Raw genomic sequence first — 12,570 nt, 5'->3', positions numbered from 1 at the left:
GAGGACGGTCCAAAGAGGAGAAGGGCAATGCGCCTGGGTGAGGCACAGGGAGAGGGAAGGAAACAGAGGCGGGATGGGGTGGGAACCCTTGAACTCGCTTTAACCCCATGGACAAACCCTGATGGGGAACTGCAGCCTGAAACATCCAGTGTGGTGAGGTCATTGCAAACACAAGGGTGTCTTTTTAGAAACTGAAGGCTCGTCCACTGGGAACTGGGCTGAAATCTCTCATTTCACAGAGGCCAAGTAATGAATCTTTGGGAAACGGGGCATTTCCTCAGAGTGAAATATCTGGCATTTCAATAGCTGGTTTTGCTGCATAATAGGGACAAAAAAAAAAATGAAGATTTTGTATTTTTTTTTTTAAATTCTGAATTCTGAAACAAATCTAGTCCTGACTTGGAGCTGGTGAAACATTTTATTGTGATAAAGTTCAAAATTTTCAGTGTGATTGTGCCAGAACATGTACAAGAGATGAGATATTGTACGTACTCCATCTGGGCTTTGTGGCACTGAAATATGATAATGTAATACGAAAGCACACAGAGCAAAATGAGAAGGCAAAGCTGAAACAATCATGTTTTACATTATTGAGATGAAATAACTATGATATTGTCAAACAAGGGAAGTCAAAATATGTCACGCTGGCTTTTTTAAAGAGAAATTTGCATTCAAGGAGATCTCTCAAAATCGATTCAAAGAAGTAACAAGCAGACAGTTTTCTGAGGAGAGCCCGGGCTGCTGCATTGGGGTAAGAGTTTCAGAAGTAGTAAACGTCATTTTTCGAAAGTGATGCAAACATTTGTGTCATCCGATGTCACGAGCAGCTCCAGGGTTATTTCTGTCATGTATAAACGTGCTTTTGAAAATATTACCCTCAGACAAGACTTGAATTCATAAACGAGAGCCAGAGGCCTTCTGCAGCGGCTCCTTTGTTTGAGACCGCCCAGACCTCCCACCCACCCACCTTTTCCTCATTCAGAAGCCTGGGAAGAGCCTTTGTCCTCCCTGCCGAGTATTTCAATGGCAGGACAACCACCACAAAATGCGCTCTCAGCTCTGCCCCTCTCCCCTCTCTCTTTGATGCTGTATCGTCAGGGCGGATCCTCGAAGCATTAGCACTGGTCTGCGCGACCGTGGTTTGATAAGTAACCCCCGGCCTTCATGTGCAATTCTCTCCCCCTCCCCAAGCAACAGACGGATGGATGCGGGCAGCATCTCTGCTGTGACTCCTTGCAGGCAGGCATGGGGTGTGACACGGCTCGCGGGAGCCACCGGCAGCCCTCTGCGGCGGGAGGCACTTTGTGAAGACGCTTAACAAAAGGCAGCAGCCGGTCTGTGGGAGGCTTTCACCTGCGCAGAGCTGGAGCCTTATATGGGTCCAAACAATCTTGCATTTCCTTCACAGCAGCTTCGGTATGTGCACAAGCAAACCTTCCCTGCAGCATCTCTAGCAGGCACCGGTGACTCGGGGCTAACGTTTTCCTGCAGTGTTGTATCGCAGGACTGAGGATGTCGAACAGTTCAGAGCCACTAGCTCGCCATCCCCCTGGGAGCTTTGGCCGAGGCACTTCATCAGGTGGTGGTGAAGGATGAAAAGCAAATTCCGAGCTGTGGGCCTGGGGGAACACCAGGACAGGCAGGGAGGAGGGAAAGGAAAAAATTTGTGAGCCGTCCCTAAGGAATGTCCTGTGCTTGGGAGAGTGTCTGCGGAGAGAGGCAGTGACAGCCTCCTGAGCTGTGCTTGTGAATATGTGGCTGAGAAGCATCTGCAAGGGAGAAAGGCCTCACAGCCTCCCCCATCGCAGGGGAGAAAGCCTTTTGTGTAATGTGTGGAGCCCTGGATCAAAGGCACGAGCCCTGTTTGCGCAGTCCTGGGCTGGAAAAACACCAGCCTGCCTTCTGCATCTCCAAATAGGACAACCTGTTAAACATGATGCCTCTGAAATGTGCTGAGGCAGATGCATCAGTAGGATTTGTTTTATGCAGTGTTGAACACATTGAAATACATGCTGGGAGGAAGCAGCGCGGGAACCTGGAATGCAGATACTCGGTTCTGTTAGGCTGCGTGTGGAACAAGACCCCGCGATGCTGACAGGGAGGATTTGGCTGTTTCCCAGGAATGCCAAGTCTTCATTTCTCCCCACGGCCTGTTGGAAACATGGAGGGGGCAGACAAAGCCCACGGGTGGCACTGCATCCTTCTCTGCCCTGGGCGTCTGGCCCCGTGTGTCATCTACTTACCTAGAGCCATGCCTGCTAATACCCGTGAGGGGTACGAGTGGGTGCACCCTGCCTGTGAGAAACCAGGGGCAACGCGTGGAGAGGCAACATGGAGTGAGAGCAGGGGCTGGAGCCAGCAGCGAGATGTGCTGCTTCCTCTGCTATCCCCTCCCAGGCTTCTCGGGGTGAAGGTGGTCTTTGCCACCCTCAAGCAAGTCCTCCACCTACACAGCACCCAGTGGGTGCAGAGTTGCTTTATTTAGTGCATGTTAGCAAGGCGTTGGGTGCAAGGATAAAATTGTGTTGTGAAAGGGGCTTGGGGAGGCCAGCGTGTACTTATCAGCCCAGCGAAGCAGGCGGCTAGGTTCCACACAGCAGGCAGCTGTTTGCAACAGCAAAGCAGGGGAAATAATCAATGCTCTGTTGATAAATCTGATTTTTTTTATTAGCACCTCTCAGAGCTCTGGCCATCCATCCCCTCACATCCCCAGGGTGCGACCCCAGTTCCTGCAGATCCTGTGAGTTTGGGCTGAGATTGCTCCTTGTTGTTGGACCTAATTCTGCCACCGAGGTAGGGCTGGAAGGTGAAGATGATGACAGGGACGCTGTCTTCACTGGGAACAAGGCTCAAGCTGCGTTAACAGCAAGGCAGCTTTTTTTGTCAGGGGAGGGAAGCGCAGAGATCTGGTGTGGGGTCTGTGTCCCCAGGCTGCTCTCTTTCAAAGATGCTACACAGTCAGATGGACAGACGTTGCAGGAAAAAAAAGCTGTTGAGAAACTGTGTTTTCTGGTCTGTGAAAAGCCATGAGGCCTAGAAAGAGGGAAAAGTAGGTTCCAGACTGGCATGAACTTTTTGTTCTTCTTTCAAGGAAATCTCAAAAGTTGTTGTTTTCTCAAGGCATTTTGATTCAGGGTATGCAAAGTGCTGCGCTTGAATCTGCCTTTTTTATGTATACTCTATTAAGCAGAAAAATGAAGTGCCATTGGAATAAAAACTTGAAAACAATTTCTTCAAATATTACCTGAAATGACATAAGACATTCTCAATATTTTTGCCGAAATTGCATTTTCAGGAGAAAAAAAAAAAAACACAAAAAATGAAAGTCAGCCAGTTATTTGCAGAGCGTCATCTGAAGGAGCAGGAAAGTGTCCGTGTGCACCTGAGTGTTAGTGAAAGGGGCTCCAGCAGCTGCGCGAGGCTCCTGCAGGAGCTTTCTTGCCTTAGCAGGATGGGCACAAACTCCATCCACCGTAAAAGAAGGTCACATCAAGGCAGAACAGTAATTTTTTCCCTCTTTTTCTTGCCCCTTCAGCAGCTTCCCACGTCCTTCTGGATTGCCACCCTTGTTTTCAAAATTCTGCAATGCTTTTTTTGCTGTTACCTTGTAGCTGCTTCTCCCTCTGCCTACACACCCCATCAGCTCTGAGCCTCTCTGAGCATTCATGAGAGTCCTCTTTTCAGTTCTTTTATGCCCTCTATCCGAGATTGTCTTGTTGTCCCTGTAGCATGTTGAAATGCTTGCTGACTTCAATTTTCACCCTTTAGATTGTCATTTTCTCACACTAGGAAATATTTCCTAGTGTTGCCTTTGAATGATGCTACAGAAAATGCGCTGAGTGGTACATCTGTAAGGTGTAAGATCAGAGGAGATGATTAGACTACCTTGCCCAAACTCCTCTATCCATCACAGCTTCTTGAATTTCTTCTAGTTAGAGCTGTATAGAGCGTGACCTGTGCTTCTCCTTGGCTGCAGCATACTTTTGGGAAAGGTCGTCAGGACTAGCCTTTACCATAAAGCTGCTTTGCAGAAGTTGCCTTTCTGAATGCTGAAGGGCTCCAGTCAACACACAGCCAAACCAAAACAGTTTAGCCCTGTGTTTCAACCCATGGGTCACCTCACCTTCCCCTACACAGTCTTCCACAAGGGAGGTGGGTGCCAGGGGGAAAAGCCGTCCCGTTGTGTATGTCCTATGGGCAGCAGCTTGAAGCTGTCACCACATCTGCAGGGTGGGCACAGCATCCTTCTGGATATGAAAACCTGGTGGGATGGGCCATCAAGTGCCTCTCCCATTCCAGAAACATGTTGTGATGGCCGATCAGCCTCATAGAAAAATGTGTCTAGTTTCTCACTGGAGTTTGCTTGGGGTCCTTCTCTGGCCACTGCTGGTTGCTGTGACCTGTTCTCCTGGCTTAAAGGATGTGGTGTGTCTGGAAGCAAGGGGTGACAGCTCTTCTCAGCTGGGCTTGCAGTGATGGAGCGAATGAGTGGAGCAGTTGTGTTGGATGAGGTATAATTTGAAGCTGTGGCACCTCAAAGTTTCTCCACATGTGCTCTCTTCCTTCTGGACATCTGTTTTGGCACTGGGCAAATCTCTTCCTTAGCTCCAGGAATAGCACCCTTGTGGCTTCTGTATCTAAAGGTCTGACATTGAGTCTTCGCAGGGGGCTGCTCTGGAACATTGTATCTCCTGCTAATAAATGAGACGCCACAAGGTCACCTCCTGGAGCAATACTTGGCCTTCTCTCGAGCCTCCCACCTGGGGTAAGTCATCTCCCAGGCCCTCCTTGGTACTCAGCAAACACCAAGCAACCCTCTTCCCTGCCAGGAAAATGAACGAGCCGTGTATAGGGCGTCAGAGAAGCATAAATCTGAATGGGAAGGTATTTTATGAGAGTTGGCTGTCAAAGTGTGGCAATGTTAAGAGGCAGCAGATATTATCCCAGTGAGGTCTGTTGCCTGCCAGCATTCCCAGGTGCTGCACCGGTGACAGCAGCGTGGTGCTTATACCTGGCATTAGATTTCCACGCGGCTTTCACTTAGAAATGGTCCGTGGTTGTACCTTGCGCTGCGTTTCTGCTTCTCTGTGATTGTGGGCAGCACAGACAGTGGGCTGTGCTGGGGGGGGCTGCAGCTGCTGCCCCAGTGGTTCCCACAGCCTCCTGCTCTCCCTCCCACCATCACTGGCCTGGTCCTCACCCACTGCTGGAAACCACAATGGCTTTAACCCTGGGATTGTCACCACCACAAAACAGGAGAGAAGGCAGCAGTCATCCTCTCTTGCCAGCAGCACAGAGGGATGGGAGCAGCACCCAGGGGAGGCCAACGCAACCCCTCCAAAAACTTTGGCAGCTGCTGTGGCATTCCCCTGGGAAAATCAAAGCTGATGGAGACCTGCCCACAGGAAAAGGGCTGCCTGTGCTTTTGTTTTCAGGTACAGGCAGAGGCAGGTGATGCAGGCAAGCTGCCTGTCTTCTGGTACTCAAGAGGAGTGCACACATCTCACACCCTGGTAAGGGAGTCCCCCAGCTGAAAACAGGAGGGACAGAGCACTGGGAAAGGGCAAAAGGGCTGTGGAGAGTGGTGTTGCAAAGGTGTCAGAGCTAATGGGGCGAGGCGGGATTTCCCCTGAACCCCAGGCACCATGCTGGGGCTGGTAATGCTCTCACCCATCTGGAAGTCTGTGAATGACAGTGAGGGGCTGCAACAATAGGAGCTACAGAAGATGAATAACATATAGAAACAGGGCCAGAGCTCGCTCCCAGCCCTGTCCTCTTTGATTTGAGCTGGAAAATTAATGAATAAGCCTCACTCCGAGCCCTCATGAGATACAGGGCTGAGAACGAAAGGTTGCAAGAAAACCAAACCAAGTGCCGCTGCAGACCACAGGCCTCTCAACAAGATGTCACTCATTTTCCTGGGGTGCTTTGCCTAAAAGGCATGCAGCGTATGCCAGCCTGGGTCCTGAAGACCCACTCTCCGTCGAGTAACCCCATTATAACCTCTCTGTAATTCTGGATGGCATGTTTCTGGTTCAGCTCCCAGATACGCTAGTTTTCTATTTATGCTTTTGCTAGAAAGTAAGTGCATCCTCAGTGTCCAGACCAAGTGCATGTCTCATCTCTGGATCTCCTGGGGGTGCTGGTGGCTGGGGAAAGGGCTCTGTGCCTCTTGCTGGGGCTGACAGGGACGGAGGGAGAAACCCATGTGTGTGCAGGAGGGGGATCTGCTGGAACTGCAGCTCACCGGTTGCAGAAGCTGTGGTCCCCAGGGTGGCCTCCCTAAGAGGAGGGGGGCAAACCGCCGCGGCGGAGCCTCGCAGCAGGATTTCCCCCTGTGACCTTAAATGACTGCGCACAGCGTTTATAGTGCTGCCCGCTGTTCTCTGCATGCATGACGAGGTCTTTGTAATTAATTTACACGAGATGCACAGCCAACCGTAGTTACACAGCATACTACAGATTAAATTTAACATCAAAGAGCAATCACAAACATTTCTTGGCATATATAGGCCACCTAGTTTAACATTTCAGCTGTCTCTGTAGTTAACTGCTTCAGCTCCTGGACTAAGCTGGACAGCTGCCAACAGCTGGAAGGGTCCAGCAGGGCAGGAAGAGCATCCACTGCAGACCTCTTCGCCTATGCAGCGCTTTCAGAGCCACGACCATGCAGGCTGACTCCTGGCAATATTCAAAGCGTGACCATGAAGGTGAATATTCAAAGCGTGACCCTCACTAGAGCTGGGGCTGGTGGTTTTCTGCAGGTGTAGCTTCCTTGGTCAGCAGCCGGCCCCTCCTCGGATGTGCTTGTTTCACCAGCTGTGGTCTCCGATACAGCGAGGCTACTGCCAAACAAAGTAGCTCCAAACCAAGTTTTCAGTTGTTCACACGATGTGCAGCATTGCTGTCCACTTCTTGTTGCTCCTGGCCCGCATGTCAGTGCAGCCAAAGGGGGGCTTGCAAATCCTGGCCCAGAATGTGCCCACCTTGTCTCCTCAGCTCAAAAGCTCAAATTCAGGGCTTTCTGCTGGTGATACTGAAGGTTTCGGTGGGGTCCCCTTCCAGTCCTTCTTGCAGTCTCTGACACGGTTGCTACCCTGTCACTGCTACCGCAGCAGCATCTCAGAGGAGCAGCCCCCAGTAGAAGTGGAGGTGGTGCCTTTTCAGCTGGCACCACTGGTGTGCGTCCCCCAAGAAAAGCGCAGCCCACGAGCAGAGCCACCCCTGGCCCGTGGCCGTTTGCTCCAGGCTGCCTAGCTCCTCTTTCCCAGGCCCCCACCACCACTACCTCCACGAGCAATTGGTTTCACTCCCAGATGGAGCCAGGGTGCACACATACATGAGTGGCAAATTTCCTTGTGACAGTGACAGCTTATTAGACAGAAACACAGAAAAATTCATAAACAGTGAACCAAACCCAGGGCTTCTTGAGCAGCTGCACAGTGGGAAAGGGACCAATTGTGCTCACAAGGAGCCAAGACTTAAATAAAAAAATAAATTACCCTTCAGTGACTGGGGTGCACTGGAGCACCACCCTGCAAGCGAAACAGTGCTGGTGAGGAACAGGCTGTGACAGGCTGTCCTGCAGCTGCCTGTGGTACCAGCAGGAAAGATGCTTTCAGGGAAAACATGACAAGTGACTGCGAAATCCCCTGGCCCTGCTCTCCTGCCTCTGCCCCCGCACCCTACTGTGCCCAGTTGGGTCAGTGTGAGTCAAGCAGTGAGGACCCTGCGCAGGAGGAGTCTCTGATGGTGGAGAACGCAGAAGAGGGGAACAGCACTTCGTAAGGAAACCGGGAGTTAGTGGGTGGCTGCTCAGGGTCAGCAGAGTCTAAGGTTGGTCTTGTGTGGCAGCAGCCTGACAGCCCGCTGTGTGCACGGGTACACGATGGGGACACCGCCTGACAGTGCTCAACCAGCCCCTTGCCAAGGAGAGCTGTAACCTGCTGCCCGCAGCCAGATGTTGGGGTCCCACGCCTCTGCTTTGCATCAGGCTGAGGTCAGGCAGTGTTGGCTGAGGCTTGCCAGCTCCCTCTTTCCCTGCTGACTGGGAGCGTCCTACATTACGGCAGCTCGCATTGTAGCTGTAGCATTTGCTTAGTACATGGTGTTCAGCAAAATAAGGGTGGGTAAATGGTACGAGCTCAGTCAGTTTAAACAAGGGAAAGTGGAAAATAGAGACAAAATATTTATGCAGGTTTGCCCTGATGATAGAGCATGGATAAAGCCAAACTCCTCAACCCTTGGTTGATGGGGTTGGCACTGGATGAGAGGTTGTATCTGATCTCCACACCAAAGGGGTGCTCAATCCCTCCTTGCTCCTTCTTCAGTCTCTTCTGCCTCCTTCACCACCAGCATGGAGGACCACTTGATTTTTCTGTCACCAGGAGGTAGCTGCTGGCCTGCCATCCTGCCTGAACTGTTGGACTTTGATGCATTTAGCCGAGAGCACTTGGCATCTAATGGCTGGGTCCCAAAGACACATTGTGAGGTGTGCTCCACCCCCCCCCCCCAACCTGACCTTTTTTCCCATAACCCTGCTCAAGTGATAACCATCAGCGATAGATGTGTCTGGTCCTGATGGTAATGGCAACGTCTGACTCAAAGTGGATTTGGGGGAGACAGATAACAACACAATATCCAAGGGATGGCAATGCACGCCCCTCACCATAGTGCTGGTTAATGTCCAACTCAAGCCAAATTTGGCAGAAACTGATGTCTACAGTCAGTGTGTAAATATGACTATTGGTCAATTGTCTTACTCCATAAACAGTGAGCAGCCCAAGAGCCCTGTGAGCTCTCCTGCATGGCAGCGGGCTGCAAGTTGGGATCTTCCCTTGAGCAGAGAAGCCTCTCAAGGTTACTCTTTGAGGTTGAGAGATTCCTTGCCACAACAGATCCTTGGTTATTGACCAATAGCATGCTAAACTTTGAAATCTTAGTTAAGTGGTATAAAGGATTGACTGTGCACATATAAATCTTCAGACATAAACTGTTCATCAAGCCTGGGTCTAGGATTGGATCCAGCCACACCTAGACTTCTCTCTGAGAAGGAGTTTAGAAAGCAAGGGGGTCCTTTCTGAATCTCATGACTCTACAGGAGGGTCTCCCTGACAGTTTTGCCTGACCTCATCCTCTATGCAGTAAATAAATCAGCGTACCTTGCCATCAAATCTTCTTAAATCGCTGTTGCATTTACCGTTTGCTATCAAACTTCGTAAAATCACAAATTTATCAAAAAAGTATATTGTTGCTTCTCTTGTATAAGTGAAGTGCATCACTCCAATCCATGACACACATTTCCCTTGGAGAGCAGGGCTATGGTGACCATCTAGCAGGATGGAAATGTTCCACTGCCTGCTAGCTATATAAATATAATGCTTGGCACCTTTACATATATACTTTTAATGCCATGAATGCCTTTGCCAATTCCCGTATTTTCCAGTGTGCTGAGTTCTGTTCTCAGTGTATTTTGCCAATCTGCTAAACATGTTTTCAGTCCCATCAGGGTAAACAGAAAGCTTCCTGCATCTGGCCTCTCTGTATCTCTGGGCACTCGGACAGCTGACCTTGTGCCAAAAATATGGCCAGTTCCCGGGGTTCAGCCTTCTCTTGGGCAGCAAGGAGAAAGAGCAGCACTTCTCAGAAGGGCAACTGAAGGGAAATAAACCCCATAAAAGTGGGATTCAAACGCGAGGGTAGATTTAGGGAGAAGCTTGGGAGGCAGGAGCAAGAGTTAATGCTGACAGGAAGCATCTGGCAGGTTCTTCATTTTTAAGTGGCATAGATTTTGTCTTGCCCCTGCCCGTGCCTGCGTCCTCAGCTGCAGGGATACACAGACACCTTTGAAGCAGCAAGTGTAAACAGTAAGTGAACCCATTCATTGTAGCTCTGGACCAAAACTGCCATTCCCTTCTGCGGAAAGAGCCAGTTCAATACCTATTAACCAATTCCATTTTAACTAGGGCTGCGGCAGGATGCTGTGTGTAGTGCTTCTGCTTAATATGTTTTAAGCCTAAGCTATATAAGAAGTAAATAAGAAGCACAAACGATGACAAGTTGCCTTACTTTCTAATCATCAAAATTAACAAAATTAAGCTTTAAATACAAACTAATAATAACAAAAAAAAATAGACTTGAAATGAGGCTTTAGACCTGGCTGTTTCCCATCAACTCTTCCTGAAATTTCTATCTGTAGCCAGAAAGGGCCAGTTTTACCACTGGAGGAGCCTCACCACGAGAGGCTGAGTCTCTGGAGATGTCTGTCATTCAGGATGAGCTCTTGCCCTCACTCCTAGCCTTGACCTAGTACGGACTTGGCCTGAGTTTTAAACACCGTACCTCTGTTCCCCACATAAAGAGCCGGGAGAAGTTAAATCCCATATCAGCTGGCAGCAGGACTGTGGAAAACAACTTTTCTTTTCAGATCTGTGGGTCAGCCCCTAGGCCAGACGCAGCTTGGACGAAGCCATGGGGTGGTCAGATCTGCAGGGGTCCAGGCAGAGCAAGGCTGCGGCTTTGCACACTTTTCCAGTGTATCTGTGTGGTCAGAGAGTCTTTCAACCCTGCTCCAATGTCCACCTTGCTGAGAGGCAAACTGACCTCTGCCCAGGACTTCTAGTAAAATTGCAATGGTATTTTTCCAAAGAAGGGTAAAATATAGTTTCTCTGCGACACTGGGAGGTGAGTAGGGCCAGGTAGCCAAGAAGACAAATGGCATAAAATTTTTTAAAAAGGACTATCAGGGAGATAAGAGCCTGGTTTATGGGAAATACTGGGAACTATTTTAAGTAGCACAATTACAGTCTAGAGCTCTGCCTTTGTGGGAAGGACATATGGGAGAGAATGAGATGCCTGTTATTTCCACCCAAACTTGCTTATCACAAATGTGAGTTCCAGCTTGTGTTTGGGAGTGGTTCTACAAAGGCTGTGCACTCCCGGATTACACTGAAAGTAAGTAGAAGCCAATTAACATGTAGCAGCTTTCCTAGGGTCACAGCTGACAAATCTCACTCTATGAAGAACAATTTTTTAAATGGGGAAATAAAAAACCTCACAAAGTTCACACTCTTTACTCTTAAAGCCCAAAGTTATTTGCCCTGGTAACTTCAGCACAGGCTGGTGGAATCGCATTAGCTTGGACCTAAACTCCTTGTGAAGTCTACGCATATCTTTGTAATGGTTATATTGTCTAAGGTGATTTTCTGAGAGTTTCTTTACCCAGCACGATTTGTACATTAGTGCAGAGCTCTTTCTGATTATACAAATCTATTTCCTGCAACGTGCTTTATTACAGTGCAGCCATTATTGCAGTTTGGCCTTGCACTTCTTTATTCAGCAGAAGCAGCTCTAGCAAACAACCCAAACATCTTCACTTAGCAAAACACCACGTCTGCGTGCTTTTTACTAATCAACGGAGATTTCCGTTGCCCTTTTTGGGTAATAACATGTCAACATATATCCAACCTAGGCCTGCACTGTGGTGGCAGTGACTGCAACAAGTTGTGCACGGGGCTGTGGGCACGTGCCCCCTTCCAGCATTACTGATGCTGTACGGTCAGACCCACAGCCACGTGTGCCTCTCAGTGGGTGTAGGGGTGAAGGCTGCAGAGCATCCCCCTCAGAATGGAAAGGCTGTCGGAGGCATGCTTGGTGCCAGCAAGGTAGTGTTAAAAAAACCCCAACAAAAGCCCCTGTCTCGAGGTCTCAGCCATTTCCAGTCAATCCTGAGCAGGACAGGGTTAGCGATAATTGTACAAACTGTCCATCCACTTGGTGATTTGACACAAGAGAGTAGAGATTTGGAGGCAGGAGCCCAGCAACAGCGCTAACATTGAGGCTGCTGCTCAGGGCAACTCCTGCAAGACATTCCTGCTCTTGCCCAAGGATGATTTGGAAAGGAGAGTCCAACTGCATACAGAGGGTACGGCAGGACATGTGCCACGCCCAGGACCCTGCATTCAATTTTGCAATTTTGTTTTCCCCTCTTCTTTTGGTGGGTTTTAATGTTACCTGCAAATGTGCCCTTAGGTGGACTTGTACCAACGAAATGACCCCTGTGATTTTAAAGATCTTCATTTAATTGGCCAAAAAAAGCCTCTAGGCATTCAAGAGAGCCTTTGCCTGGGTTATAACAAACAACAGTCACCATGGTATTTTAAGCTGCCTAAGGCAATGTGTACCTTAAGGTAAAAGATGAGTGTTTTGAACTGTGTTCATGGACATTTGTTAAGCCTCACATACTTACACCCCACATGCCCAGCGTAAACACTGGATTTGTATTTTACAGACATATGAGCTCATTAGGACTGACCTAAACCTCCTAGTGCAAGTGACTGCCAGGTTCCCCAAGGGGACAGCAAGGGGAATGGCAATGAATTAGTTAAAGCCTACCTACTTGAACCCTATAAAAGGAGTTTTGGAGGAGTTTGATGAGATCTAAGCTCACGTGTTGCTTTTCCACATTGTGTTGCTTTTGGCGATACGGTACCCCAGGCCTTCTCAACCCAGCCACGTTGGCAGAAGAGGCTGTGGGGTTGTCCCCTAGACCAGACCACCAAAAAGAGCCTT

The sequence above is a fragment of the Chlamydotis macqueenii genome, chromosome 5 (assembly GCF_036417535.1).
Source record: "Chlamydotis macqueenii isolate bChlMac1 chromosome 5, bChlMac1.mat, whole genome shotgun sequence".
NCBI lineage: Eukaryota > Metazoa > Chordata > Aves > Otidiformes > Otididae > Chlamydotis > Chlamydotis macqueenii.
Note: the sequence above shows the minus strand (reverse complement) of the source record.